The following is a 12815-nucleotide window of genomic DNA, read 5'->3' as shown; positions in this document are numbered from 1 at the left end:
TTCACTCCTGTTGCTCTCTTTTCACTTCCAGCTCAGTCTGTCCGGTGGAGATATTGAACCGAGATTGCGTCTGTCTCAAGTGGATGTTTCAGATCCCTCAGTAAAGAGGATCAGGGGAATTCCCCCAGTGTCCTGGACAATTTTCCTCACTGAAACAGCAACAGCAAAAAGAGGCTAACTGCTAATTCATCTCATTTATTCTACTCATGTGTCATACCATATACCATATGGCTGCTGTATTTCCCTACATAACGGCTGCTCCTGTTTTTGTGAGTAATTCATTGCGGGTGCAGTCAGTTTCTGGGATGGGTTGAGTCTCTGTGTGAACGCAAGTCTTTCATTCTTACAAAGCGCACCGCTGCCACCTGCTGACGGAATCCAGTGCTGCAGGGAAGAATTCCCCATTCAAAACGGCCCAAGTGGGGACTGTCTTTGAAGATTCACAGTCACGATCGGCCGAATGGACTCTGCTGGGTCATATTATGATTCTTACGTGCTCCTTCTGTTCTTAGACTGTATCACATCTGCATTCTGACAATTGATTTCACTCAATGCCATTGTCTGATGATGCATTCCGCAGCCATCATTGAGAAAACTTCGGGCGAGAATACTCGTCAGATCCACAATTGGGTGGGAAATATACACACATAAGGATTTTTCAGTCGTCTTTAAGTTTGATTTATATTGCGGTATTTGTATGACGCTGAATCGATCTATAAAACTGAAGAGGATTATCAACAGGTGATCGTTGGACGGTAATGGTGCAGAGTCAATGATTGGTGAACTCAGGAAGTGAACAGGATCGCTGTCAGCCTTGGTATCAAAACCCAGACTTGGACAAATCCGCTCCAACCTGCTGCGCTCACACAGCGGAACAAATCTCTCACCGCATCTCTTCAGACTCGGCAGAGGGTCACTGGAACACGGAGGCTGAAAAAAATCCCCTGTGAAAGCCATGAATCCAACTTCAGTGCGTCCTTCAGTGTAGATTTCACTCTCCTCTTTACTGAGTTTACTGTGAACTCCTGTCTTGTTTCTATTCCTAACGGATTGCAGTGTAAGAGTAAAAACAAATGTGGTTGCTGTTTTCTTAGGACGTTGTGAGTTCACACCTGGTGGAATGTGCACACTTCTTGTTTCTTTATCGAAGGAGTGATTTACTGACCTCAGAGGGAGAACAGACAGGATTGCCTAGATTGATTTCTGGGCGGGCAGTGGTGTGAGGAGAGACTGAATATACTGGGTAAATATTCTGTAGGGTCGAGAAGAACGAGAAGCAATCTTATTGAAACATATATAATTCTTGCGAAGATTGATAGGATGTCACTGACAAGTCAGAATGAACGGAAGTGGTGGCGCTATCATGGAATCGCCACAGTGCAGAAGGAGGCCATTCAGCCCACTGAGTCTGCACCAACTCTCCGACGGAGATTCCCACCCAGGCCCACCCTGGCCGATGCCGCTATGGTAACATTGCAGAGCGACAGGCTCTGGGAGTCATTCATATTGAATGTAGAGCATGTGGATTGGAGAGGATCTTACAGGTGGTGATGTGCTCGTCTATCTGCTGTAGGTGGGAGAGGTGATGGATTTGGAATGTGCTGTGGAAGGGGACCTGGTGAGTTGGTGAATTATATCTTTACATTGCTGTTTGTTCTTCTGTCCAATTCACTTCTCCCCATAACATCAGAAAGATCTTCATCTCCTCCTCCAGTTTCAGTGTCAGGCGCGCTTTGAGCTTCCGAACCAGGGGAGTCTGCTCACCAGAATCATCATAAAACAACAGTTTGGATTGGCTGAAATGAGGGGGATGAGCAATGCTGTTCCTGCTTCCACAGATACTTGTCCCGGCAGCGGTTGCAAATCCCCGAAATACCGGAAAACTCAACAATAATAACTGTAACTTGCATTTACATAGCACCTTTCACGTTGTAAACTTCAAAAGATTCTTCGCATGTGGATTATGGGCCAAAGTTAATATAGTGAAATGGTTCAGGTGAGCAAACTGTTAGTCAAAGAGGAAGGATTTAGAGAATGTTGTTAAAGGAAACACGGAATGCTTGGGGGTGGGGAGAAATGGGGGGCAAGGGGTGAGGAGGGGAGAGATAATCCCAGAGTTTAAGATCTGGCCACGTGAACATAGAGCCGCCAGTGATGAAGCGACAAAAATCAGAGTTTACACAAGAGATCAGAATTCGAATGGCACAGATATGGTGAGATTTGTAAAGCTGCAGATATTTACAGAGATATGGAGGAATGAGATCATGGAGACATTGATAAACAAAGCCGACAATATTATAATCTAGCCGTGGAGTGCATTCTGAAGTGATGTGTGAACAAGTCTTGCTGTGAGTTAGGATACATGAAGAAGAATTTTGAACAAGTCCACTCACATTAGAATGTGTCCAGAAAACCGATGTAATTCCCAGAGATCTACATTTGTACTGTTTAATATTAGGAATCAGGTATCGTTATAAGTGGGTTAATTTAGTGTTGCCATGTGAGGCAGGATACAATTGGACCAATGATCGACAATGTTGTTTGTATGTGTGGAGGCTTGGTTTTTGCTCAAATTTGCTTCTATTGTGCTCAGAGAGCAAGCTGATCTGATGAAAGTAGTTATGGATATATAACGTTTAAGGGGAATGTTTTTAACGTCAGTAATTTTCTACGGACAGTTGGTATGTCTGGTGGGAGTGCAGCTCAGATGCTGGGAGAGCAGCATCATAATTACTCATTATAGCCATGTGGTGTTTATTTAGGAGACAGCTAACTGACTGGGATTTTTGGCTAAAGGAATGGCAGGTAGGTTTCGGTACACAGGGTCATGTGATAATGTGCTTCATTGAAGGAGCTTGGTATGTAGCAGAGAGAAAAAAGAAGCAACTTTCAACTCTGGCTGGGATTTTGTTTCAAGACAGAGATCTGTCAGATGTTCTCTCCACAAAATTTCTCAAAGCTTCAAGGCTGTTTACACTCACTATAGAAAGTATATTTATAGTTGCTAACTGTACTTAAAGTGGTTTTGGAGTCTGTAAAAGAAAGTTGCTTATTTGGAACTGAAACAGTGATAAGATAGAAGTTAGAGTTGTTTCTTTTCATGTTTAAATATTCTTCAATGAGTTACAGATAAGCTGCTGCATTTAGTAGAGTTATAATTAAACTGTGCTATTAAATAAAGATTGCTTTACTATTAATGATCCCTAATTTTTTAGTGGAATTATACCTGGTGTGAATGATCCTATCCTCACATTTATGCAACAATAGAAAAAATGTTGGGGTTTTGTCTGTCTTCCTAATTTAATTTGGGATTCAGGTCCAGGACTCTAAGACTGGAGAAGTAGAACTCATTGCTTAGTAACTGGTCCATCTTTAGATAGGAGCGTTTTTTGAGTGTGGTTTTAACTGAGTTCATTGGCAGGTGGCTATAGAAGGATAGAGAGCGGGACATCTCTCTCACCATTGCTCGAAGAAAATCCATACCATGGGCTAATGGTAAAGAACACAAAGACAGGAAACATAAAGTACAGTTGGTTAAGGAAACTAGAGAAATGAAGTGAAGTTTCTAAGACGTCCGTAGTTAACGGAATAAGGAGGAACTGCCTTGAACGCAGTGGAAGTAAACGTCAGGCCTGGGCAATGAAGAGTTAGTAAGGTTTGCTACGAACAAGCAACATGTCTGAAGTAATTGTAAGATTTCGTATCCTTGCTTCCAGTGTGTGAAGCAACAGTACTGTGCTGGGGGCTGATTTTGTGTCAATTTAAGTCAAGGGAAATCTGAAAGGAGAAGTGGGAAACCGTTGTTAAAAAGTAGAGCGGAAGCTTTGTTTGAAAGGATAGATAGAAAACCAGGAGTGGATCCTTGACGAAAACAGCTGATGGAAAGCGTTGTTTGAAAGAAGATTTCAAAACGTGTTTGTCTGGAAATGGAGTTTGGAAACTCATCTTGAGATTGTCATCGAAATTGACGGAAGATGGGCCATATGGTTTCAGAGTGGGGTGTTAATGTTGAAGACTGTAGACATTTGTGAAGATAACTGGGGAGTAATGCAACATTATAATACAATCAAACTTTTCACTATAATAAATCTATTTTTCCAGTTGTTAAAACTAATTAGTGGCTTTGTGACACTGTTTACCCAGGATTTTTTTTATAAGAAAGGAAAAACTTACGATCCTGTGAGACAGACTTCCATTCTGCAAACTTCCCATCCAGTAGTGACACGAATTGGGATTGGAACACAAGAGCTGCCACTGAATTGGGGCGATCAAGAGCAGCGGTAACAAAAGCCCGGAATACAGTTTCAGCAACAGGTGGTGAGCTGAGGCCCCACAGACACAAGCGATGTTAGAACTGGAATTTCCTTGGGTAAGGGAATGGATGTGAGGTCAGAATTTCACCTCGGTTGCAAAACAGTTTGGATCAGTATAAGGAATTGTTTGACAGAGGATTCACTGGAACAGAGCAGGATGCCGAGGGCAGAAAGGTGAGAGAGGGAATGGGGCGGACAGTTAAGATAACGGTCACTGGAAGCTCAGGGTCAGGCTTACGGACAGGACGAGGGTGTTCTGGAAAGATGTCACCCAATTTGTGTTTAGGCTCTCCAATGTCGCCAACCTTTCCACCACCTATAACATCATGATTCTGTACAGACAATGCAAACTTGATTTAAATAGTCTCAAGGACTCGAGAGGCTGGATATCCATCTGTATTCCCCGACTGTTAATTCCGTGTGCTAAGCAACACATGTGCTGATCTTTCGGTGAGATGTTGACCAAGGTCTTGTCTGCTTTGAATTATGTTTAAATGCCACGGTAAAGAAAAGCAGGAGAGTTGAAACTTTGTCCTGACCAAGGTTCCTCTCTCAAACAGCACCGATACAAAGAGGTTAACTAGCAATTAATTTTATTTGTTTTTATCTGCGAGAACTTGCTCTGTGTGAACTACCTGCTTTACCTTCCAACATTGCTCACAAACAGAGTGGTGTCGCTATGTAATGCGGGTGCAGTAAGTTTCTGGGATGGGTTGAGACTCTGTGTGAACTCAAGTCTTTCATTGTTACAAAGCGCACCGCTGCCACCTGCTGACGGAACCTCGGTGCAGCAGGAACTAATTCGACCATAACAAATGGAAACAGGAGTGGGCTGTTCAGTTCCTTGAGCTTCCTCCGCCACTCAGTAGGATCATAATTGGCCCGACATTCCTCAGTGTCCACTTTCCCGCCCATTCCCCATCACCCATGATTACTTTACTGATCAATAATCTATCTTAGCCTTAAATATAAGCAACGACTCTGGCCCCACAGCTTTCAGTGGCAAGGAGTATCAAAGACTCACAACACTCAGAGGTAAAAATCCTCCTCACCTTAGTCTTAAATTAGCACCGCTTTATTCTGAGACAATTCCCTCTGGTCCTGGGCTCTCCCTCGAGAGAAAACACCGTCTCAGCATTTACCCTGTCAAGCCCCATTGGAATCCTATGTATTTCAACGAGATTCCCTTTCATTCTTCTAATCTCCAATGAGTTGTTGAGTTCCAGAATAAAGGGTCTAAATTTAAATCATGATGTCTCATTGAATTGTTCAGTGTGACTCCCACCCTGATTGAAAGTCTACCCGTGCATGCGCCGTGAATGTGATGACGCCATGGAAAGGGTGTCAGGGTTGGAAGATGATTGAAAAGCCAAATGTTTGATCCAATTTTTGCCTTGCAACAAGTACTAAAGTAAAAGTAATGAAATTGTTTAAAATTGGAAAGACATAGCCAATATGAAGTTATGCGTTGATGCTCGCAGATATTCCTCATTTACGTTTTGGACATGTATTAGTAAAATCTGGTGAGCATGCTGGTTGAATAGTAAAAGGGATGATTTTGGGATCGGGTACAATCAGTGGGGAGGATATCTCACATTCCACATGTTCACAGACATTTACTGAAAACCCAATTTTAGAAGCTATTGCATTTTCCTTACTTCACCCTTTTAATTGCCATTATTTCTATGTTAACACCATCAGTCTCTCGAAACTCTTTATATTCCTTATTTTGCCCCTTTTCAATGTTACTTCCGAATCGCCCCACAATATTGACCTTAGTCGTCTGTAACCTTCCGGTCTGAACAAGTTTCAAATTTCCCAGGATTCTAAAGCCTACTTGCTGCACTGACTTTACAGCCGACCATCCATCTACCCTATGCCCTTTCCGTACTCAGCAATACACGGGGGCTATTCTGGAGATTGTTACCTTCAGACACCAATGCACTCGCACTGGGGAGGGAGCATTCCACTGCTCCGTGTGTGGGAAGAGATTCACTCGTTTTTCCGACCTGTTGATACATCAGAGAGTTCACACCGGAGAGAAGCCGTTCACCTGTCTGTGTTGGAGATGAAATTCACTTAGTCATCCAACCTGCAGAGGTATCGCCGAATTTACAAGTGATTGTGTTTTGGATTGTGCGATTATCGCTGCTATTAAATACATCCAGGACTGGGCCATGTTTATTCTGGTGGATAGGATTTGTTTGCTAATAAAGTCTGTGGACTGGGAAATAGTTTGATATTGTGGAACCAAAAATCATCTGTCTTTTAAGCACAGCATCTCGTCTTTGATATCTTGGTGATATGACAATTTGGAGGATTTATGGGGTGTGTGGAATCCATCTTTGAATTCAGTTACTGGATCAGAATCCGTATTAAAACGAGAACTGGAGACAATCATATGGGAATTGGATAGAATGGAGACTAGAGTCATGGCTACAGAAAAAACATGGCAGGCATTAAACAAGTTCAGAGTGTAACGTATTTAGAAAAGCTAGTTGGGGGGAAAGAGATTGTCAGGTAGTTGTGCTGACTCAGGAGCACAATAATATCTCAATTCTGTCTATGAATCAAATTAGGAACATATTTCCATTTCCTGAGTCCGAACTATATTTTTAATTGATTAATAGGATGTGGATGTCTCTGCTTAGACCAGTATTTATTTCTAATCCCTCATACCCCTTGAGAAGGTCGTGAGCTGCCTTCTTGAACGGCTGCAGTCGCTGAAGGCTAGGTATACCCCTGTGTTGTTCGGGAGGGGAGTTCCAGGATATGATTTCCATCAAGTGAAAGTGAAGGAACTGCGATGCATTTCCAAGTCAGGATGTTGAGTGATTTGGAGAGGAACCTCCAGCAGGTACTTTTCCCATGTGTTTGCTGCACTTGTCCTTCAAGATGGTAGTCGTCATGGGATTGGAAGATGTGGCTGAAGGAGCCTTGGTGAATTTCTGCAGTGCATCTTGTGGACGGTACACACTGCTGCGACTGTGCACTAATGGTGGATGGGCTGACTGTTTGTGGATGAGGTGCCAGTCAAGTGTCTGTTTTGTCCTGGATGGTATATGGGGTGTTTTTGGAGCTGCATTCAACCAAGAAAGTGGAGCGTATTCCATCACATTCCTGACTGGTGGACTATCTTTAATACATAATTGCATTTGGTGACCGATGTTGTCAGAGGATTTCCAGCATCACTTGAAACTGTCTCATCTGTCTCCAAGTTAATCCGGCCCCTTCCGAACGAAAGTTCTCAATGGGCACCTTCCATCCTTTGGAAACATTGCTGATGATATGAACATGCCCAGTGCCCGGAGCCAAAGGAGGGAGTGATAAATCCTGGCTGTTGTATATGAGTTTACCTGGTGGAATGAGTTTTGTCAGCAGGTGGCAGCGGTGCACTTTTGTAACAGTGAAAAATTGAATTCACACAAAATCTCAACTCATCCCAGAAACTTACTGCACCCGCAATGAATTAATTACTGACAAGGACAGGAGCCCCGAGTTGCCACAAATGACAGAAAATTCCACCTTTTCCTTGAGTTGAAATTAAAGTCAGTATATTCCACTGAGCACCTCAACTTGATACCCTGGAAGATCACAATATTCCCAATATCTATCCCTCGATGAGGGAGAATTCCACACATCTCCGACACTTTGATGTGAAAAATTACTTCATGATTTGACTGCCGAAAGTCCTCGCTCAGATTTTAACGATGATGGCAGAACTCTCCGTGGTGCTGTCGAGGGTGAGGGCATTTTCCAAAACTGAGGAGAATTTAATCCGCTCAGAATGATAGAAATTCCAAATTCAATAACTTCCCAGATGTTCCATGTGTTGAAATGAATGTTAGTAAATTCCGCTGGGCTGTGTAAGGGGTGTCCATGTCTCCCAGGACAGATTCTCTTTCCTGTTCTCCCCACAGGAGCTGTTTAACACCCAGGCAGTAACAATAAAACCCAATGTTCAATACTGTCAGATATATGAAACATTTTACACCGGAATCACAGACAATATCTCTGCAATAAAACAAGACATTGATTTCCAATCCACGTTGATCTCTCTACCTCTACCTGCCTGTTAATGAATCTGATCCATCGCCAAACTTCACAGCCTGTGGTTTTCCGTGCTGGATTAGCGCGAGGATAGGAGAGATGGAGTTACTCCGAAGAATGAAGATAGATGGGTGACAGTGAGAGGGGCTGGGAGGAAGCAATCAGTACAGGGATACCCTGTGGTCTTTCCCCTCGGCAACAAGTCTACTGCTTTGGATACTGTTGAGGGGGACGATCTACCAGTGGTAAGCCGCGGTGACCGGATCTTCAGCACTGAGTCCGTCCCTGTGGCTCAGAAGGGAAGGGGGGCTGCGGGGGGGAGGGGAGCAGGAGAGCAATAGTTATTGGGGACTCGAAAGTTAGAGGGACAGATAGGAGGTTCTGTGGCAACGAAAGAGACTCATGGATGGTATGTTGCCTCCCGGGTGCCAGAGTCCGTGACTTCTCAGACCGTGTTTTCAGGATCCTTAAGGGGGAGAGGGAACAGTTCACAACTCATGGTACATATCAGTACCAACGATTTGGTAAGAGAAGGGACTGGGATTTAAAACAGGAATTTAGGGAGCTAGGGTGGAAGCTGAGAGTCAGGACAAACCATGTTGTCATCTCTGGTTTGTTGCCAGTGCCACGTGCTACCAAGTTGAGGAACAGGGAGAGAGTGCAGATAAACACGTGGCTACAGGGATGGTGTAGGAGGGAGGGTTTCATGGATAATTGGAGCACATTCTGGGGAAGGTGAGACCTGTACAAACAGGACGGTTTGCACCTGAACCAGTGGGGCACCAATATCCTGGGAGGGAATTTGCCACGGCTCTTCGGAGGGGATTTAAACTAATTTGTCAGGGGGATGGGAAAACGAGCTGTCGTCCAGAAGCCAGTGTTGAGTGTAGTGAGGTACTGAGGAGGGTATCAAGGTCGCACGAGTGTACAGGCAGACAGGAAGGTGGGTTGAAGTTTGTCTACTTCATTGCAAGGAGCACCCGGAATAAGATAGGTGAACTTGGAGCGGGGATTGGGACTTGGGGCTACGATGTTGTGGCTATCACGGAGACACGGTTAGAACAGGGACAGGAATGGTTGTTGGAAGTTCCGGGTATAGATGTTTCAGTAAGAGTAGGGAAGGTGGTAAAAGAGGTGGAGGAGTAGCATTGTTAATCGAGTATAGTTTAGCGGCTGCTGAAAGGCAGTTCGAGGGGAATCTGCCTCCTCAGGTAATATGGACTGAAGTTGGAAATCGGAAATGAGCGGTCACGTTTTTAGGAGTTTTCTGTAGGCCCCCAAATATCAATAGAGAAGTGGAGGAAGAAATTGCAAAACAGATTATGGATAGGTGTGGAGGTCACAGTGTAGTTGTCGTGGGTGACTTTAACTTTCCAAATATTGATTGGAGCCTTTATAGGTCGAATAGTTCGGATTGGGCAGTTTCTGTACAGTGTGTGCAGGAGAGTTTCCTGTCACAATATGTGGATAGGCCGACAAGTGGTGGGGTCACATTGGACTTGGTACTGGGTAACGAACCGGAACAAGTGTTAGATTTGTTTGTGGGAGAGCACTTTGGAGATAGTGACCACAATTCGGTGTCTTTCATTATTGCAATGGAGAGGGATAGTGCCATACGACAGAACAACGTTTGTAATTGAAGGAAGGGTAATTATGATGCGATTAGGCAAGAATTAGGGAGCATAAGAAACTGGGAACAGAAACTGTCAGGGAAAGGCATAAATGAAAAGTGGAGCTTGTTCAAGGAACAAATACTGCATGTCCTTGATAGTTATGACTCTGTCAGGCAGGGAGGAAATGGCCAAATGAGGGAACCATGGTTCACAAAAGAGGTTGAATGTCCTCTCAAGAGGAAAAAGGAATCGTATGTAAGGATGAGAAACCAAAGTTCAGTTGGGTCGCTTGAGGGTTACAAGGTAGCAAAAAATGAGGTTAAAAAAGGGCTTAGGAGAGCCAGGAGGAGGCATGAGAAATCCTTGGTGGAGCGGATCAAGGAAAACCCCAAGGCTTTTTACTCTTATGTGAGAAATAAAAGAATGACCAGGACGAGGTTAGGGCTGGCCATGGAGTCAGAAGAGATAGCAGAGGCGATGAACGAATACTTTTCTTCAGTGTTCACCAAGGAGAGGGACCATGTTTTTGAGGATGAGAGGATGATACAGGCTGATAGGCTGGAGGAGGTAGATGTTCTGAGGGAAGATGTATTGGCAATTCTGAAAAACCTGAGGGTCAATAAATCCTCTGGGCCAGATGGGACATATCCTAGGATTCTTTGAGAGGCAAGGGATGAGATTGCCGAGCCTTTGGGTTTGATCTCTGGGTCCTCAATATCTATGGGGATAGTGCCAGAGGACTGGAGAGTGGCGAATATTGTTCCTCTGTTCAAGAAAGGGAATAAGAATGACCCTGATAATTATAGGCCGGTTAGTCTTACTTTGGTGGTTGGGAAGTCAATGGAAAAGGTCCCGAGGGATAGGATTTATGGCCATTTGGAAAGATGCAGCTTAATCCAGTATAGTCACCACGGATTCGTTATGGGTAAGTCTTGCCTCACAAATTTGATTGAATTCTTTGAAGAGGTAATTAATGTGTGGACGAAGATAGAGCAGTTGATGTCTTATACATGGATTTTAGTAAGGTGTTTGATAAGGCTCCCCATGGTCAGCTCATGAAGAAAGTAAGGAGATCTGGGATAGAGGGAAATTTGGCCGTTTGGAGAAGTAACTGGCTATGTCATAGAAGACAGAGGGTGGTGTTGGATGGAAAAGTTTCAGACTGGAAGGCAGTTACCAGCGGTATATCACATGGATCAGTGCTGAATCCTCTGCTTTTTGTGATTTTTATCAATGGCTTGGAGGAGGGGGCTAAAGGTTAGGTCAATAAATTTGCTGATGACACCAAGATTGGTGGAGTAGTGTATGAGGTGGAAGGCTGTTGTAGGCTGCAAAGAGACATTGATAGGATGCAAAGCTGGGCCGAAAAAAAACGGCAGATGACATTTAACCCTGATACGTGGAAGGTGATTCGTTTTGGTCGATCAAATTTGAATGTGGTTTATAAGGTCAACGACATGGTTCTGAGGAATGTGAATGAACAAAGAGATCTTGGGGCTCATGTCCACAGATCTCTGAAGGTTGCCACTCAAGTGGATAGAGTCATAAAGAAGATCTATAGTGTGTTAGTGTTTATTAATGGTGGTGGGGGGGTGTTGAGTTTAAGAGTAGTGGGGGTTATGCTGCAACTGTACAGGACCTCGGTGAGACCACATTTGGATCATTGTGTGCAGTTCTGGTCACCTCACTATAAGAAGGATGTGGAAGCATTGGAGAGAGTGCAGAGGAGATATACCGGGATGCTGCCTGGTTTGGAGGGTAAAACTTACGAGGAAAGGTTGAGGGAGCTGGGAGTTTTCTCTTAAGAGTGGAGGAGGATGAGAGGCGACTTACGAAAGGTTTATAAGATGATGAGGGGAATAGAAAGAGTGGACGTTCAGAGACTATTTCCTCAGGTGGATGTAGCTGTTATTAAGGGGCATAACTATAAGGTTCATGGTGGGCGATATAGGAGGGATGTCCGAGGTTTCTCTTTCATATTTCTCTTTCTGTGGTTCCTCTGGGGAAGTGTCTCAAGCCATTAGAACTGTGTGTCAAAGCAGTGAAGGGATCTGTCTCGTCTCGTCTGTCATTCTAGGAAGTAGTTTTTATCATCTTTTATCAGGAAGAGGTAAAGATATTAGAGAGCAAATGTTAAACGGCAGGTATTCGATTTGGTGGAATTCGACTCATTAATCAAGAGGAGGGGGCTGTAGAAACTGCGAGTCTGTGCTGGATAAAGGAGGGAGTGTGGTGATCTGACTGAAATATTCATGCTTCAGAATGAAAGGGAGATTGCAAACATCCAGAGTCGAGATTGAAGTAGGTGTTGCTTTCAATCTAGAATAGGGAGGGTGACAAGGCAGTTTGGAATGAGTGAGGTTGAGTTTTTGAGTGACTCCAGTGAGGTAATGAACCAGTGAACGCACCGCTCAGTCTGTGAATTTGATCAGAAACCCAATCCATTCTCAGAGCTGATTTTAAGAACAATATCATAGTCCAGTTTCCCACTGGTTTGCAGTGTGGGATAATGTTCCGTGGCTCCTGAGGAGGGAACAGGAGACAAGAAATCCTCCTCCCAACTCTGTTGACTCGGGGCCGTAGGATGCATGATCATTCAGTGGGGATGAGAGAGAGCAAGGAGAGTCGAGCAGCAGTGAGAAAGACAAATCACCTGCTGGTCACAGAGAAATCATTAAAAACTGCCTTCACTCCCGCAGTGTGACGCAAATTCCTTCAGAACCAGTGAATATGTTTGCGGAACAATCACTGCTGTAATGCAGGAAATGTAAAAAACAATTTCCAAAGAGCAAGCTCCCAGAAACAGCATAATGATGAAGTTTGATGATGTTGTTTCAGT

This window comes from Carcharhinus amblyrhynchos, unplaced genomic scaffold (genome assembly GCF_965287045.1).
Source record: "Carcharhinus amblyrhynchos unplaced genomic scaffold, sCarAmb.v2.hapA scaffold_40, whole genome shotgun sequence".
NCBI lineage: Eukaryota > Metazoa > Chordata > Chondrichthyes > Carcharhiniformes > Carcharhinidae > Carcharhinus > Carcharhinus amblyrhynchos.
The sequence above is the reverse complement of the archived record's forward strand: the minus strand, read 5'-3'. Positions refer to the sequence as shown.